Source organism: Tauraco erythrolophus, unplaced genomic scaffold, assembly GCF_009769465.1.
Source record: "Tauraco erythrolophus isolate bTauEry1 unplaced genomic scaffold, bTauEry1.pri scaffold_48_arrow_ctg1, whole genome shotgun sequence".
Lineage (NCBI taxonomy): Eukaryota > Metazoa > Chordata > Aves > Musophagiformes > Musophagidae > Tauraco > Tauraco erythrolophus.
This window is the reverse complement of record NW_028238617.1, coordinates 466,771-483,212: the sequence shown is the minus strand read 5'-3', so window position 1 is coordinate 483,212 and position 16,442 is coordinate 466,771. Positions and strand designations below refer to the sequence as shown.

The 16,442-nt window shown below is 52.9% G+C and overlaps 1 protein-coding gene across 1 annotated transcript in view; it reads left to right on the top strand.

Moving 5' to 3' along the window:
• Positions 1 to 273: 273 nt before the first annotated feature.
• The window catches only part of LOC104376619 (keratin, type II cytoskeletal cochleal), a 58,551-nt gene continuing 42,382 nt past the window's right edge, over positions 274 to 16,442 (top strand). Inside the window, exon 1 of the mRNA XM_086630795.1 lies at positions 274 to 331. The gene's annotated coding sequence lies outside the window, so the exon portion shown is untranslated. The remainder of the gene's footprint in view (positions 332 to 16,442) is intronic.

Sequence of the window (16,442 nt, the reverse complement as noted above, 5' to 3'; positions counted from 1 at the left end):
ACTGTCTCGGAAATGGCTGAGCTCTTTGGAGTAGCTCCATCTGGCTTTGGCACAGCAGCGTGTTTTGTTTCTCGTCCTTTAGATATTGTCACAAATACAGCTCAAAATAATGTTAACACAAATCTCTCTGCAGTTCTTGGGATACTAAGGAACTCAAAATGGAGTCAGTTCTTTAGTGGACAGGAGGGGAAAAAAAAATAAAATCTTTCTTTTTCTTTTCAGCTTGCTGCTTCTGCTCTCCAGGAAGCTGTCAGGAGATGAGATAGGTGGGAACCCAGCTCCATGACACAGTGATTGAAGAGAGCCTGTGGATCTCAACTGCAGTGCTTATGTAAGGCTCTGGAGAATTTTATTTTTTTTTTATACTCTACTCTCTGCGTTCTGCAATGTGGCCAAAACATGTTCCCAGGTCTCCTGAAGGCAGGACAGAATGGAAGATGAGGGTCAGAACCAACACTTCCACTCCCTATTGCCAAGAGCGCTGGGCAAAGCTGGTTGGTAGTTGTTCATCGTGCAGCTGTTGAACTGGAGATGCCCCGTGCTTGTGTGAGTCCAGGGGTGGTTGCTCTTGTAGAGCTCAGGGAACCTGGGTGAAGGGAAGGCACAGAGGCCTCCATGCTGAAAGCACTGCTTGCTCATCTCCTCCATGATCCAAGGATGGGGCCAACCTGGGGGTGGTCGCTGCTGCCAAAACGCGGGAGATACAACATCCCTGTGTGTGCAGAGGGAGGGCTGCGCTCCCACTACTCATCTGGGAGCATATGGCATCAGGCTGTGCTGATGTGTCGATCCCACAGCTGTCCTGGTTTGCTCACTATGTGCCACGCTATTTGTGTGTGTGTGTGTGTGTGTGCCCTGTGCGTTGGAGGGTTCTTTAAGGGATCCCACTCGCTCTTTCCTGGCCTTACAGCTCCAACCCTATGGTTGCTTACAGGAGCCTGCTAAACACAACACCTGCACGGAGCACATCTAGCTGAGCATTTCCAAACAGTCCCAAAATATTGCAGGCCACGGCGATGGGACTGTCAAACTGCTGCCCTGTTCTCGCCTGCTGCCAGGATGGGAGTTCTTGTGCTCTGTGGTTTGCGATTGCTGCTGGGCTCCATCAGACCTTGCCTCAGTTTTTCCATCCACTAAATGAGGTTGATAACCACCCACCACTGTGGAGATTTCTGATGTGGAATACCGCCTGTGTGTTTGCACAGCACTTTTTGAAAATGAAAAATACTGATGAGCTGAGCTCTATCATCAGCTGTGAGCTGTGCCATTGTTCATAATAATCACTGCAGCCACTTCAGCTATTAATTAGATACCATACCTTCAAAGTGTTCTGACTAATTAAGTCTCACGCCACTGCTGCGTAGCAGGTCGCATCCAGTTTCTGGATGATTCTACAGTTGCTTCCAGCCTTTGTAGGAAGTGAAATTTAGATGGAGTCAATGAAAGGTCCTTTTTTATTATTTTTCAGTTTTTCTTAACTTTGAACTCTTGCTTATGCTGAGAGACAGTTGGCTGTTTCCTGGGTTTTTGTACTGAACGAGCACAAGGGATGCACTCAGTGGAGAAAAGGTCAGTGTGTAAATAGGGGGAAGCAGCAGCAATTTTATCAGTTTGACGTTGACAGCTGCCAGAGCAAACGACTGGTGGAACTCCTGTCTTGCTGTCTGCGTCCCTTCCTATGCACATACGTATTGACAGCCCTGCAGGCACTGTTCACCAGCATTTCTAAGTGGTGACACGGTTCAAAAATGGTTTAATTCAACTTTCCTTAGAATGTGTGACCAGCCCAGGAGTGGAGGAATCAAGACGAGAAGCTGAGAGCTGGCAGCAACCTGTCTGCTCCCATAGGCAGCTTCCTCTAGCTGGGAACCCAGCGACTTGTCGCTGCCAGCTTATACGGCAGAAGCTGCAGATTTTCGGATTTCCTTTGCTCAGCTGAGGGCAAGTTCATTCTTGTTCTTCCTGGCACTTTGCTGCCCGTGAATTAAAGGAGAGAAGTGAGAGGTGTCAGCCCATGGAAATATGGGCATCTGTTTCTGGCAGTGTGGAAACCTGAGAAAAGAACAGCCACAAACCAAACACACGATGTCTTTGCTGTACCAGGGGTGAGCCAGTTCTCTTGCAAAGTTTTGATTTGTTCGGAGAGCTGGTGGTGTGAGGAAACGGAGCCCTTTTGGCAGAGTTGGGGAGACTTGGTGGGAAAAGCAACCACAAATCCAAGGTGTGAGTCTGAGGTTCCTTCTGGACACGTGCTGAAGGCTGGTCTTGTTTGGCGTCGTTGCAAATGAGGAGTGCTTGGGAGGTCAGGCGAGGTCAGAGGGGATCAAAAAGATTAGCTGTTCCCTTCCCTGTGCCCTTTTGGTTATGGAAATGGATGCGGCTTAGCCATGTATGCTTCAATTTGATGCCTAGGTGAGGACGGTCTCTTTGAGTCTCCAAGTCTCTGTGGACCTAGTGGAGAAGTTGATAGATGGATAGAGAGGTGGTGTGTGGGAAGTTTGTCCTCCATTGGGCTTCTTTTAGTCGTCAGGGTTTCGTTGCAGGCACCTCAGTTTTCTCGTTAGGTTCACTTGTGTTATCAGGGGCAGGAGGTTTGGTTTCCCACAGGTCCTTGCACAAAAATCCCTTGGAGCACTATGGGCAGAAGCCTTGCCACCAATACTCTCATCAGCTCAAGCTTGAGTTTCTTGGATTTAATTATGTGGGAGTGTCCTTGTTACCTCAGAGCTGGGTCACCCACTAGTTCTGGACTCCGAAGGGGTCTTGAGTTTGAAGGAGAAAGCTTGGTGTCATGATCTGAGGTCAGGGTAGGCTTATAATGCTCTGACAAGAGCTGAAGGTGCTCACGTCTAAAAGACCTTCGTTCTGGGTTGGGAGGAAGTGTGAGTTCCTCTCTTAGGCTTGTCACCAGCTGGCTGCAGAGCTTGGGCAAGCTTCTCCTTTCCTTGGACCTGTGATCTTGCACTCTGTATTTTGCTGGGAAGCATAACCTGACGTCTGGTACGATAAGCTCTTGAGCAAATATGAAATGCTGTGCAGACCTGATCTGTTATGACCACACAATCCGAGTTCAGTCAGTTGTAGGTCAGACTTATAAAATGCTTCTTATCAGCTGCCCGGATTTTTATCCCGGTATGCAACAAAACCGCTCCATCCTTGGATCCTCCATGGAGCAGCCTGACTCTGAGCAGAAAGTTTTATTTTGAGGGATAATGTTCTCAGAGCAGTAGAGCTTTCTGAACTCCTTCACTGTAGTGTGGGGACCGTGCTGTGAAGCAGGGAGGGTAAGGAGGGATCTTCCTGGTGTTTCCATGGCAGAACACGCTTTAGATAAGTGCCTTTGTAATTGATTAAAACCCCCTTATGTAAGTCGTGCATGGTGGGCTGAAGATTAGACATGGCAGTGCAGATCCTCTGCTCTCTTTTCTAGTGTGGAGCGCATCATGATTCCATAATAATTAATTCTGGTTTATTGTTGCAGTAGCAATTCATATTTCTTCCGTGAGTGACAGGGATTTAGTTAGAGCTGAGTCTGAGGGTGGTGTCTCCTCGGCCTCCTCAGTCCCCCTCCACCCCTGGGATCAACCCAGAGACTCTGAAGTCTGTGAAATGCACAGAAGCTGCTGAGATGCAGCTTTGCTACCTCGGCAGCTGAAATCCAGGAGCAGTCATGCTGCAACAGGCCTGCCTTCCTGCGAGAGAACAAGCTACGGGGTGACACATCAAAAGAGAAGGGCAGCTCCACAGAGTTCTCCGTGGAGATCAAAAGGAAGCAAGCAGGGCGGCTGCTCTCCTGGCTGGCCCTTGAGACTGCTCATCTCTTTCTCCGTGTCCCTTTAATCTCAGTTACCTCCTAGAAGATCACTGTTTCAGGCATGTGGGATGGTGGTGGGAAAAGCTCATCTGGGAAGTGGCTAGTGTGAGGGAAGAGATCCTTGGTTCCCTCCATGATGGGGTAGGATTCCCTTATCCTTGGTCAAGAAAGCGTTCAGGAGAGCCAAGATTTTAACATACCCTTCTAATACAGCCAGTGTCTCCGTGTCCCCATCAGAGCAGGTGACAGCGTGAGGACAGAAGGGCACAGGGGAGCTGGGTGCAAGCTGCCCTGCCTGGGGTCTCATGGCAGACCCCACCTAGGGAACTCACATTCCCTTCTGCAGCTGCAGTGCCATGCTGGTACCAGGGCAGGAGGTCACCTCTGTAGGGCTGCCACTGCGTTACATCAGGGCTTACACCTCCTTACCGCCGGTGCGTGGAGGCGAGAGAATTAGCAGGGCAGTGTTTGAAAGCGTGAGGGCTTTTCAGGAATGTGTGTGGTGGCTGTTTCCCAGGGCTGTTGGATCTCCTGGGACTGATGTGCTGCAGTAACTGCTGCATTCTCCGTCTGGACATTCCTGGCCTGACCAGCACTGGCTCTTGTTGTGCGGGGTGGCCAAGTAGGGCAGATGCTGAATTATTTATTGTCCTCCAGTCCCTCGAGCAGGACCTGCAGCGCATTCCTTACTGACTTAGGTGGAGTTTTAACTCCACATCGTAACCATAACTTGGACAGGCGTTGCTTAGTCTTTTCTCACGTACCCACAGCTGTTACTCGGGACGAATGCCTGAGAAGAGAACTGCTTTGGGTTTGCCCTGGATCGTTTCTGAGCCCGCTGTAGGTCACCTCTGCGGACAACCTTGTCCTTGGATCAGCCACGGTGACCTGTGGAAGCACCTTTCCTACCTTGCCTCCGCCAACTAGTGGGACTTTCCAAGATGGTTTGGCTTCTTCCATGACGTCTTGTCCAGCGCTCAGGGCAAGCATTGTCTTCATGGAAGAGCCGTAAGAATGGGAATGTGAAGGAAGTATTCAGCCTTGAGTAGAAAAGATAGTGTCTGAAAGGCTGTGGCTCAGTGGAGGGTGCAGGGACCTCACCGGAGAGGTGAGCCTTACAGCTGCTTTGGAGAGGAGAGAGGAAGAAAAGGAGAGTAAATGTGGATGAGACTTGGGAATCGAGTTAGATATTCCCGGGGTACCTCCTGGCCTTGGTATTTATGAGCTCTTTTCTGAGGATTGTACTTTCGATGCTGAAAGTAGGAATCTCATCTGACCTTGAATAAAATCAGTGCAAAACTGATCGGGGGAGGGGATTCTCCAGGCCAAAGAACACAGTTATCTGACTGTAGGTTGAGGAAGAGAGTAATGCAGAGGAAGAACAGCCTGTGCCAGGCTTTTCTCTCCCCATTGCAAGTTGCCCAGGTGACTACTTAGTGTCCCAAACACTGATCTTGCCTGCGGGGGAGGTGGAGAGCAGAGAGCTGCTCTGCTTCTCCGTGTTCTCTCTTGATCTGCGTTTCTAGCTGGTGCTGTCACCAGCAGATTCGCTCTGCTCCGTGCCAAGGCTGCAGGTCCTGGCTGGTCGCCGTTCCCTGCTCTGCGTGTACACGTCTGCGTTTGTTCCACAGACCAGCTCCAGCTGGTTTGTGCGAAGTGCTGACTTCGGGCGTTGTGCAGAGCATGACTCAGAAGGGTAGGGGTTTAGGGGAAAGGGAGGAAAGTCTTTTTAAGGAGTTGTAAGCTATAAACTACAGTGAACAGTATTCATAGAGGTGGCCTGGTTCTCTTCCAGGTTCAAAAGGAAGAGTATTAAAGATTTACAAAGAGCTGGCACAACTGCAAGCAGAAGGTTGCTTTATGGAGTGTGTATGTGCTCATAAAGCCACCAGTAAACCTGGGAATGTTGTGTGTAGAGATAGGGAGGAGAGACGCACCAAGAAGGTTTGTGGGGGTTTCCAGAGGGCCTGATGTTCCCTGCAGAAGTAGGTCGATGGGAGTCACACTTGTCATCAGTGGAGCAACTGGTTGATGAGGAGTCTCGTTCCCTTCAGCTCCCTGCTCTGATTTCAGGGCCCAGAGTCCATCAGGTGCTGTTGCAGCACCTCGTGTGATGGTGTCTAAGGGTGGCCTTAAAGACTTTGACTCTTACAGAGCAGAGACGTGCAAAGGGACCATGGGATCTCTCAGCGGGAGGTCACGGAGAGCAGCTCACCCTGGTTCCTCTCTCTGTGATGTGTCTGTGGATATCATGGAACAGAAATACCAATTTGGTTGTGCGGTTAGATGGGAGAGCAGCCCGTTTCCCCCCCAACACGGGAACTGCTTTGCATGTGCACCTGCTGCGGGGCACAGGCGCCTGCACGATGGCAAAACAGGAACTGGGGGGCAGCGAAGATGGCAAAGAGCAGGTTGGTCTGGCCCCGAGAGGCTGGGGGAAAGGAACGGGGCGGCAGGTGAGCTGATCCTGGATATAATGCAGAAGTGGAGCCCCTTCACATATGGGAGAACACCCCCCCGCTTCCCTTGCACTGGTGTTTGTTTGACAAGACGTCAGGGAAGGCGCTTGTCAGACAACGTGCTGATGCGGGAGCTTTGAAGCCTGCAAGATTTGCCTTCTGTGCCAAACCCGGCCAAAGTAGGTTGGAGCCGTCCGCCCCGGTTGCAAGCGCTTCCCTCCCCACGGCGCCGGACGCTGTGAGCTCAGGGCTCAGCAGATGCACAGAGGGAAGCGCCGGGCTGCTCCCTGCTGCAGACAATGCTGGCAAAGCCCTCCGGGGCTGGGCGGCCCAGCCTCTCCGTTCTCCTTTCCCAGCCAGGTGGAAAAAGAAGGCTGAGCTGGCTGTGTCTCCCGAGGTTCCCCAGCCCAAGGGCCGGCTGCCCGCCCCAATCGCTCTGCCGACTTCAGAGCAGACTGGGGGGCACGGGTGTGTGTGCTGGGAGGCTCCTTCTACCCCAGCACACCTAGCTAAGTCCGTTGTTGTTCTTCTAGGAGCGCCAAAGTCACTCCTGGCCTTTCTGTCCTTCCGTGGCATGGTTCAAGGAGTGTAACTGGGCACTGTTACTAACTCTAAAACATTCCCATTAATTCAGAAGAGCTCTCACCGGTGTCTGAGGACCAAAAGGAGCACTGCTTTGTAGGGCTGCTTCTGACATCTTCACCAGGGGTTGTATCAATGAGCTCCGGATCTAAAGACCCTCTGAATTTTTCAGGTTTGGGGATTCAAGTGGAAAGGCTGGGATAGTGCATGAGAGGAATAAAGGCCAGTTGGGAAATGTCGATCCACACCTGAGACTGGATTTGGATCTCACTGCAGACTAAACAAATGTGATTCTGCAGGGCTTCTTAGATGATAAGCACTGAGAACAGGGGCAGTCCTGTGCATTTGCATTAGCCGTGTCTGTTCTGCTTTGCAAGAAGCAGCTGTTTGTTGTAAAAATGTAGAAAGAATTTGAATATTTTCTTATGGGATAGGATTTAACTGAAGAATACGGGAATGTTGTCAGCCTTGGTTCCAACCTCACCTACAGCAAAGGTGGAGCAAAGAAAATCAGGGGAGTAATGTGAATTGGAGCTCAGCTACCACACTAAGATGAGCATCTGCTTTACTGAGGTTAGTGATACACACAGGATTAGCTTAATTTATGGGAAATGTGATGCCAAATACATCTGATTAGGCAGCGCAATTTCTGTATCAGTTAGAGTTTTGATGTTTTTTTTTTTGTGAGGGGGAATGTTCTTGTCCCCTCTGCTTAGCAGCTGGAGGCGCAAAGGGTATTTGATGCTGCAGAAGAAAATTAACTCCCGGCTAATTAGGGGCCTTTCTGCCTCTCCTTCATCTCCAACCAACAGACAGGACCTGCCCCAAGCATTCCCCTTTTCTTGCTGCCAGGCCAAGTCTCTGCTCAGTTTTCCAGTTAAGTGGTGACATTGCGTAGAGTTGAGCTTCACAGCCCGTGCAGACGAGCGGTGAAGTTCAGAGGTGCTTCCACACACATGGATGTGTTTGTGCACACACGAAGAGGTGCAGGTGTAGTCTTGGATGCTGCATTCACATGCACAGATTGTGCCTGGGCCTGATAGCCATGTGTGTTCACACTGGTCTGCGCAGCGTTTGCTCCCTGCAGTGTTTTCTTTGAAGTTACGCTGTCTGAATTGCTCTCTGCTTGATGTTACTGAGAAACAAGAGCATGTAGAGAGCATTAAAAGGTGAGCACGGAGGGAGCTGGGTGGGATCTGTAAGTGATCCAAGACTCCGTGTGAAAACATCCGCACCCCATTCCTTGCATGGCTGGGATGGTTTGCAAAAAGCTCAGACTTCTCAGTAAATTGCAGAGAAATAGGCACAAAAGTGACTCTCAAAGGGGCCCAGTCCAGCTCCTGTAAAATCCACAGGGAGCCTAGTCCCACTGTACTGCTGTAGCTGAAATTTTGCCTGTTCCACTTAGGTTTAAGCTAATGCCGGTGCTCGTTATGAGCAGCGTAAATCAGGAGCAAGATGATGGCGTGGCACTGAGAACAGTCAGGCAGAGGTTAGTCTTAAGGTGCTGCTTGTGAACAGCAGCATCCTCAATGCAGTTGCAGGCTGGTCCCAACAGCTCTGTCCTTTTAGTCAAGCACCTGCTCCGGGTACAGACCTGGGTTAGTCTCGGAATCGGAGCTCTGGTGGTAGCAGGGTTTTGGGAGACTTGGGAGAAACATGAGTCTGTGCTGACGCTGCCTCTTCCGGAGGACCTGGATGGACAAGCACAGCTCAGGGTTGTATGAGTGAAGAACTGAGGGTCTTGCCTGGTCGGAGTGGTAATGGAATTGGAATGGATCAGCCCGCTTTAGGAACGGGAGAGTGGAGTGTTGACCTTCCCCAGAACCAAGCAGTGAATAGGAGGTGCAGTCAAGAGGCAATTTCCAGTTGTGAGCCAGGTTTTTAACCAGTGCAGAGGGCTGGAGCATTGCTGCAGTCAAGGGCTGGTTTATAAATTCAAAGATGTGACCCTGAGTTGCTTCTTCCTCTACTTAAGGTCTCATCAAGGACTGAGAAGCTTCCAGCAAGGTGGAAGTTTGTATTTCTGGGTTACAGTCAGGCATTTTGTATTGAAATTCAGCCCTGCCAACCGCTGAATTCTCTGCTTTGGCCCAACGGGGATCCCCCAGGACCTTACAAAGTCAGGGGCTTTTCTCTGGATCCACTTGTCGTCGTTGCCCTAGATAATGCGTGTTGTATAATCTGCAGAGCACCCTCCAGATATGTACGTGGGCGAATCCTCCAGGGAGAACTGAATTCAGCGCTCAGGTCGGAACATGTCCCATAGGTGTTTGTTGCCATGAGTATGAGCTGGCTGTCCAGGAAGCTGCCAGCTGAGCGTGTATGGATGGAGTCCTTCTGTTTCATCCAGAGGCTCCACACCACCTTGGTGCACTCAAAACTGCGCTGGAGAAAGCACCGACACAGAGGCTGAAGAGCAATCTGTGGGAGCAAAGGCCTTGTCTGATGCCAGCTCAGGTCTGGCTCGCAAGAGGGGTAAACATGTTGCATGCCTCTGAGTTTGAGGTTTCCCCCGGGCAAATCGAAGGCTAAATGAACTTCAGGATTTGCTTAGTGCCTTGTGGTCCACTGCTTTAAAAGTAAAAGACATTTGGAGTTGTCCCCGCTTTGTTTGTAAGTCTTTTGGAGTCCCAGTTTTTGAGTGTGTTCTGTTGGTGGTCAGCTAGAGCTTTGGTTTGAACTAGGAGAGCAACTCTTCTTCCATGTTGCCCTGACTCCAGGAACTGGGACTTGAAACAGCATCACCCGCTGGGAGAGCTGACACTGGGGGAGTAAAGTGGTGCAGCATCACTGACTTCAGCGAAGTGAGACAGGCTTCCATCCCGTGCAGTGCGAAGGGAATGCTGGATTTACGCCTTGTTGAGGTCAGTGGGACAGGCAGTTGTAAATCTACGGATCTGCAACATTTATGGATCTACAGTGGATCTGCAGCTACGGATCTGAACTCATGTCATCTGACTCCTTGTCTGGTATTTCTCACCCCTGCAAACTGCACAAAAGGCTCCAAATCAGCGTTCTTACGTTGGCAGTGGGGTCTTTCAGCTCCCCTGCTCTTGTCCTGCACTAAGGAACTGACACGTTGCTTTGGCTCCACGATTAGGCTCCGGAAGAACGAAACCAAGCCCTAGATGTTTTATATTCCCCTTTTTAAGTGTGAACTTTTTTCCCCTGTGCGTGTTGGTGGGGCAGTTCAAAGGGGCTGATGTTTGTTGGGTGGCAGAGATTGCTGGCCAGGGAAGGTCTTGGTGTTGCGCTGGGGCATTGCCAGCCTGGGAGATGTTGGAGGCAAAGGGGATTTTGGAACTCTTGGAGTTGATCTCAGTGCCACAGAGTGGGGTAAAGCTGGGCACATGGCGTTAGGGAGCTGGGAAACGTGCAGGCCAGGTTTGCTAACGCTAGAAGATAACCAGTCCTGTTTCCGTGAGCAGAGTAGGGCCCCGAAGGCACCAGCCCCCTGTGCACGGGGAGGCTGGATGCTGGGTGAGTCTGGCAGAGGTGTCCTCTGTGCAAAGGGGCTGCCTCACCGTGCCCGATCCCCTTGCAGGGCTCCAGCCAGCCTGCCCTGACCCTCTCCCTGGCATTCCCAGCCCTGTTTGCTTCCTGCGTCAGAGCCCCCGCCGTGAGTCACGGCTGGGATTCCTCAGCTCTGAAGTGGTTCCTTCTCTCTTATTTTTTTTTTTCTTTCTCCCCCTCCTCTCCAGGTGCTGAGCTTTTTTTCCAAAGCCTTGAATTGAAGGGTGTGTCTATGAAACCAGCAAACACACGCAGGCCCCGGCAGGAATGGGTAAGCACCGTTCCCATTATGTTATGAATACCTGGCCGCTTGCCACGGGGATCCTGCCAGGCTGAGCAGCCAATCTCCAGCACCTAGACCTGCTGAGCTCTGGGGTTTTGCTCCTCTCCCTAAGTCATTGCTTTGCAGAGATGGACAGTTTTAATCTCCTCTCAGCAACAGCCATGTTTTTGTACTCGCTTGGCCTGCTGCGATATCCCAGTTCCCACGGTTCGCAGCTTCCCAGGGTGCTATGCCGGTAGGGGTGGAGAGTGGAGCAGGCAGCTCCGGCAGCTGGACTGCCCATCCTTGCGTGTGACTCATCTCGCCCAACCTGCAATGTCAAATATTTTCTATTGCCCTGCCCTACGTGCTGGGCACTGCCCCAGCTCACCCAGGACCCTCCATGGATCTCGACTCAATGTGCTGCATCAGGGTCGGAGGCTGCCTGGAGTATTTGTGCATTGGAGAGATCTGTTGGGCCGGGAGGAAGCACAGCTGGATGGTCTGAGCCCAAACCATCTCCGTTTCCAGAAGGTGGACATGTGCTGTGTGTTGGGCTTTTTCCACCTCCTCAAATGCGCCACGAGTGCTTGGTTGTTCCTCGTGAGGCTGCTGAGGGATATGTGGTGTTTCAGTAGCCATGCTTAAAGCTAGCAGAGAGGATGCAGGAGCTGAGACTTCGGCATGACCTCGCAAATAGTACATAAACTCTGAACCCCAGTTACAAGCTCTGGTTGCTAATGTCTACAAAGGCCGAAGGGAGCAGGTCTTCTGTGCTGGCAGTGCCTGCTAGCGAGGTCAAGCCACTAGTGAAGGTCTGCAGTCCATACTGTGATGGGCAGCTGGCATCTGCGCAGAGCAAAGATGATGGGTGTGAGGTTGTAAATGGTCTCTGGACCACGCTGAACTTAGAGCATGTGAAACCTGGTACAGACAGACCCTGGTCTGAGCTGCAAAGTCTCGGTCCTGATCACTAGTAATAATTTGACCTGACCTTCTTTCTGTTTTCCTTTGTTTGCCCAGCAAAACGGACACCAGCTCATGCACATGTGTCCTTGGCATCATGACTGTGCTCTGGACAGGCTGGCCTTTCCAAGCCCTGATGAACTTGTCACGCTAGAGAGAGGAACATGTCCCCATCGCTGCTGAGACCTGATGGAGGTTAGCATGGCCCGCAATCCACACACCCCTCTGGCCAGGCAGGAACAGTCTCCTTCGTGTCCCCATCTGTGGGCAGAGCTGCTGCTTTTCCTGGTGCCCCTTTGCTTCTTGCCCTGGATTCCCAGGGGCTCCCACTGCCACTGTGTGATGTTGCTCTGTGTTGTAAATGGTGTGTGCATAGCTGAGCAGGAGTTGCTGGGAAATGCTGCTTTGACTCATGCCTTCCAGGGAACGAAACGTTGCCCTCCCACACACACTGGTCCCCACCCTTTTTGCCCCCACGCCGGGTCTCTGTCCTCCTGGAGGGCTGTGCAAGATTCAATATGGGCAAACATCAAATGGCCAACCTTATTGCCATTTTGTTTCAGGTGAGGCTTCCTCAAGGCTTGTGACAGCCTTGTGGATACTCAGGAATTTGGGCTGGGTGGGGAGTGTGTTGAAGCAGCAGCAGCTGCTGGTGTGTAAGTCCCTGGCATGGCTGGAGGCAGAGGTGTGGGACCTGCTGGCACTCCCACCCGCTAAGCCCAAGGGCAGCGAGCTGACACAACTCTCCTGGAACCCGTCCCGCTCTAACCAGGATTGTTGGCAGGCCAGTACCGAATCTTGGCAGTACAACAAGGGAAAGCTGGTTTCTCTGAAATTCTTGGGCTCATTTGGTCAGGGCGCTGGCATGTGGAGTCATGGCGGAGTTGGCGTGCGCATCGCTGCGGCAGAGGCGGGCGGTGGGGCCTGGAGACGGGGCCGGCTGGGTGGGCAGCTCAGCCTCTCTCCTCTGTCCCTTCTGGCTGCTGACACCCTGGGTCTACTTTTTTTTATTTTTTCCTCCCTAATCTGGTTGCACCAAGTGATGGGCCGACCTTGTCCTTGATTCCTCTCACCTCGGACTGAGGCAGTGAGATGCGGTACCGGGACTGGGAGCCGCTGGGCTGGAAGGCTGCCCCCCCTGCCATGCACTGGTTTTGGTACCACTGGGAGCCCCAGCTGCGGCAGGGCGATGCACGGAGTCCTCCCGTGGTCCAGTTCCCCTGATCCAAAGCCAGGCTGAGGACATCTCAAAGGTGAAGCTCCCTTAGCAGGTCTGTGCAGGCTCCTGTCTCCCAGGCTCTGTCTGGGAGGTGGAGACCCCGGGGCTGCCCTGAGCCAGCTGGGCACGGGGGGAGATGGGAACTAAGCAACAGGCTGCAGGACAGAAGTGTTTCACAGGTCTGGGATGGTGAATAACTGAAAATGGTTGGAAGAACGGCATGGCCTAGCCTTGCAGCAGGGCAACCTGAGCTCAGCTTGGGCACCCCAGGGAGTCCGAAGGGCTCCCCGAGAGGAAAGCCCGGACTGGGCCACTGTCCCCAGTGATGGATTCGTGCCAGCCAGAATTTCGCCCCGTTTCGTGCCAGCTGTGCGGTGGGCTGTGCGGAGGTGGCCTCCCCTCCCCTGCTGCGGGCAGAGCTCTGCGCACCCGGCCAGGAGCAGGGTGTGGGCTGGAGGACGGGCTCTGGCAAAGCGGGCATGGCTCAGGTGTTCACATTCCTCCCTGGATTGGCCACGGAGAGAAAAACCTGGCCTTATACGGTCAAAAAAGCCACTGTCGGCTGCTCCTCCTCCTCCTCCTCCTCCTCCCTGCCAAGGGAGGTGTGGAGAGGTGTGGATGGGCCGATGGGGTCGGGCGTGTTTTCCTCCACCCTTCCCTGCTCTCGGTGCCCTGGAGACAATGATGGTGTTGGCGTTGCAGCCAGCGTGGCTGATCGCTGGGGCTGGCAAAGAGGCTGTTCCCGCAGCGAGCGAGGCCGGTTTGTGTCCCCAGGAGCTGACGGGTGGGCAGCCACGGGTGCCCCTTGGTGGGGCTGGCGATCTCTTGAAGCTCAAGTGGACAGTTGGGACAGTAAAAAATCACTGCCTGCCTGATGGTTCGGCCTCTTTCCTGCTTGCTAAACTCCCTGGTCCCTGTCCTGGGCTGGAGTGTTTGGTTAGGAAAACTAAATTATATCCCTCCTGGCCTTGATCCCACCTTAGGCTGCAGGCAGAAAATGAGGCACAATTTTGTCCAAGATGGTACAGAGAAAGGGAATGAAGTTCTTCCCTTTGTCAAAGACCGGGGGAGTTCCTTTTCCCAATGCCTATTTCTTGGGGTGAGCTGCTTCAGTCCCGGGGAAACAGCTGTGCCAGGCGGCAGGCCTGGGAGATGAGCCGGCAGGATCCATCTTTCTCCTCCTGCCTTGTGCCCTGTCTCTTGGAGTCGCTCCAGACGTGAGCTGGAACCAGGGGGAGCAGCTGTGGGTGAAGTGGGGCTTGGCAGATTAAGCTGGGTTGGAAACTGGAGTGGGCTTGAGGGTATTTTTGGAAGAGCGCAATTGTACTCAGTGGGGCTACATGTAGTGGAAAGTCTCTGGAGCTCTAGCCTGTCCTTTCTCCACCTCGGGAACATGTTTCCATCTCACTTCCCACACGTTTAACAACATGGAACATGTGGAGGGATTTTTTCCCCAGCGCCAGTACAGAGCATGAGCTTGGCTTGTGCCAGATTTCCCCCAGACTGAATGTCCTCGTCTCCGTGAGCCCTGCTGCTCGGTGCCCTGGGCAGGACTAGGAGGTGGGCTGGCTGCTGAGACCACGTCTGTGACCTCTTTTAATGGGAGCTTGGTGCGTCCGCTCTGCTTCTGCCCACAGGAGCATCCCTACGTCTGTAGAGGTGGGAGGAGAGCCAGCAGTGCTCCCACGTGCAGCTGGCTAGCTGTTCCCTGGGGAGCAGATGGGCTGAAAGCTGAGTTTCCGAAGGAAAACATGGTTTGCCTCTTTATAAAGTTACCTTTAGTGTTTTCTTGCAGGATTTAGCCCTGAGAGGACAAAAAAGTGGTGTGTCTCTGTGGGCTGGAAAGGGTCTGTGGCCTTTTTCAGAGCCGGCCTGGCAGCGCAGCCCCAGCCAGAGCTTTCGGTGTTATCGCCAAAGCCAGACACCGCGAGGGGGAAGTGATGGGTTCACTGTCTGGACTGGCGGGATCTGATCGAGGGAGGTGTTTGGTGTTTCTCACTCTTGGTAGCTCTGCTGGGAACTGATCTGTCTTCCCCAAGCAGATCCCCAGCCTGATCCAACGCGTGTGTGGGCTATGAAGGAGTGAGAACTCAGTGAGTGTGCGGTGAAACGGCTCTGGGCCAGCCAGGCTGGGCTACAGGCATGATTTCCACCAGGATGTGAGTTCTTGGTGGGTGAGGAGCACACTTTAGGATGGGAGAAACCTCTGTGTCTCAGTCTACCTTCGTAGCCACTGTCGAAGCATCCAGGGAAAGATCTTAACCACGCTTTGGTATCCTCTTTCTCGGTGCCTGGGAGCTGTTTTCCCTTTCTCCTGGGAGACTGGGCTTGCTGGAAGGAAGGAGGGGGTTGTTTAGGATGTGGCAGCTTATGGGCACCAGAGCTTGGAGGCCTCTGAGCCTCCCTTTGGAAGCGTTTGCAGTGGTGTCACCTGCCCGGGAGAGGGAGCTTGGAGCTCACACTTGGGTGCTCCCACCCCGGGAGGCAGCGGCCCAGGTGCGCGGTGCCCTTAGATGTGGTCTGGGGCTCAGACTCTCCCTGCTTGGAAGACAGTGGAGGAGCCCTGCCGCTTCCCTCTGTCTGCTCCAGCTTGTCTCCTGGCCTCCAGCCCAGTTGCTGTTGTGCAGACGCAAATATTTCCCCAGTGATCTTCCTTGCCAGAGCCTGCCCCACCGAAATCAGCTCTGCCCCTTGCTTTCAGCGCATGGATTTATCTGCCCCTGAGTTTTGCCCCTGGGCTTTGTCTCGCAACTGGGCCGTGTCCTGGACATCTGATGTCTTCTTTCCCCACACTGGGGCAGATGTTCTAATCTTTGGCTCCAGACAGGGTTTGAGATCATCTTTGGGAAGCCTCTTGCAGTTGAAACTGATACAGCTTTACCTGAGGATGGCTGTGCTTTGGATGGCACAGATGTAGCTCACCAGATAACATGGAGGAGTGCGCCTTTTTTCCGCTGATCCCCTTAGCAGCAGCTAAATCTGTTGGCTGCAGCGTTGATTACTGTGCTGGCTCAGCATCCATGCCCTTGTAGGACTGACCCCCACCACCCCAGAGGGGATTCTGAGATCTCGAGTTGATGGTGCTCAAGAGGGAAAGGGGTGTGATGCCCTTCACTGGACAAAGCAGAACGATACAGAACTTCCCCAATGAATTTAACAGCTGGGTTTAGGGCTGGCTTGTGTCTCTGGTGGAAGAACAGCTACAGAAATTAGCCCTGAGGAAGGGGCTGGGTCCTTCAGATGAAGTCGGTGCCAAAGGGGTAGTATGGTGGAGCGGTGAGGACGGGTGCAGGGGCAGATACGAGTGTCCCAAAGCAACGTGACTGCCTCAGGCATAGCCCAGCTCCCATCACTGGAGTGCAGGAATTATTCTGCTCCCTAAAATCATTGCTCTGGTATGATGTGGCTTGAGATACGCTTTCCAGTTGTCAGTGGGGAAACTGAGCAGTGAAGTGATTGAAACAGTGACATGGTGAGTCGGGTTCTTCTCTCCTGCGCCTTAGAGCAGTGAACTGAACCCAGGAGTCCTACTCCCTAGTGACCTGCTCTGGCCTCAGGCTCCCTCCCATTCCCCTGAGTGGTGAAGGCTCAGAAGCAGAAAAAAAACCAAAACCAACCAGCCAG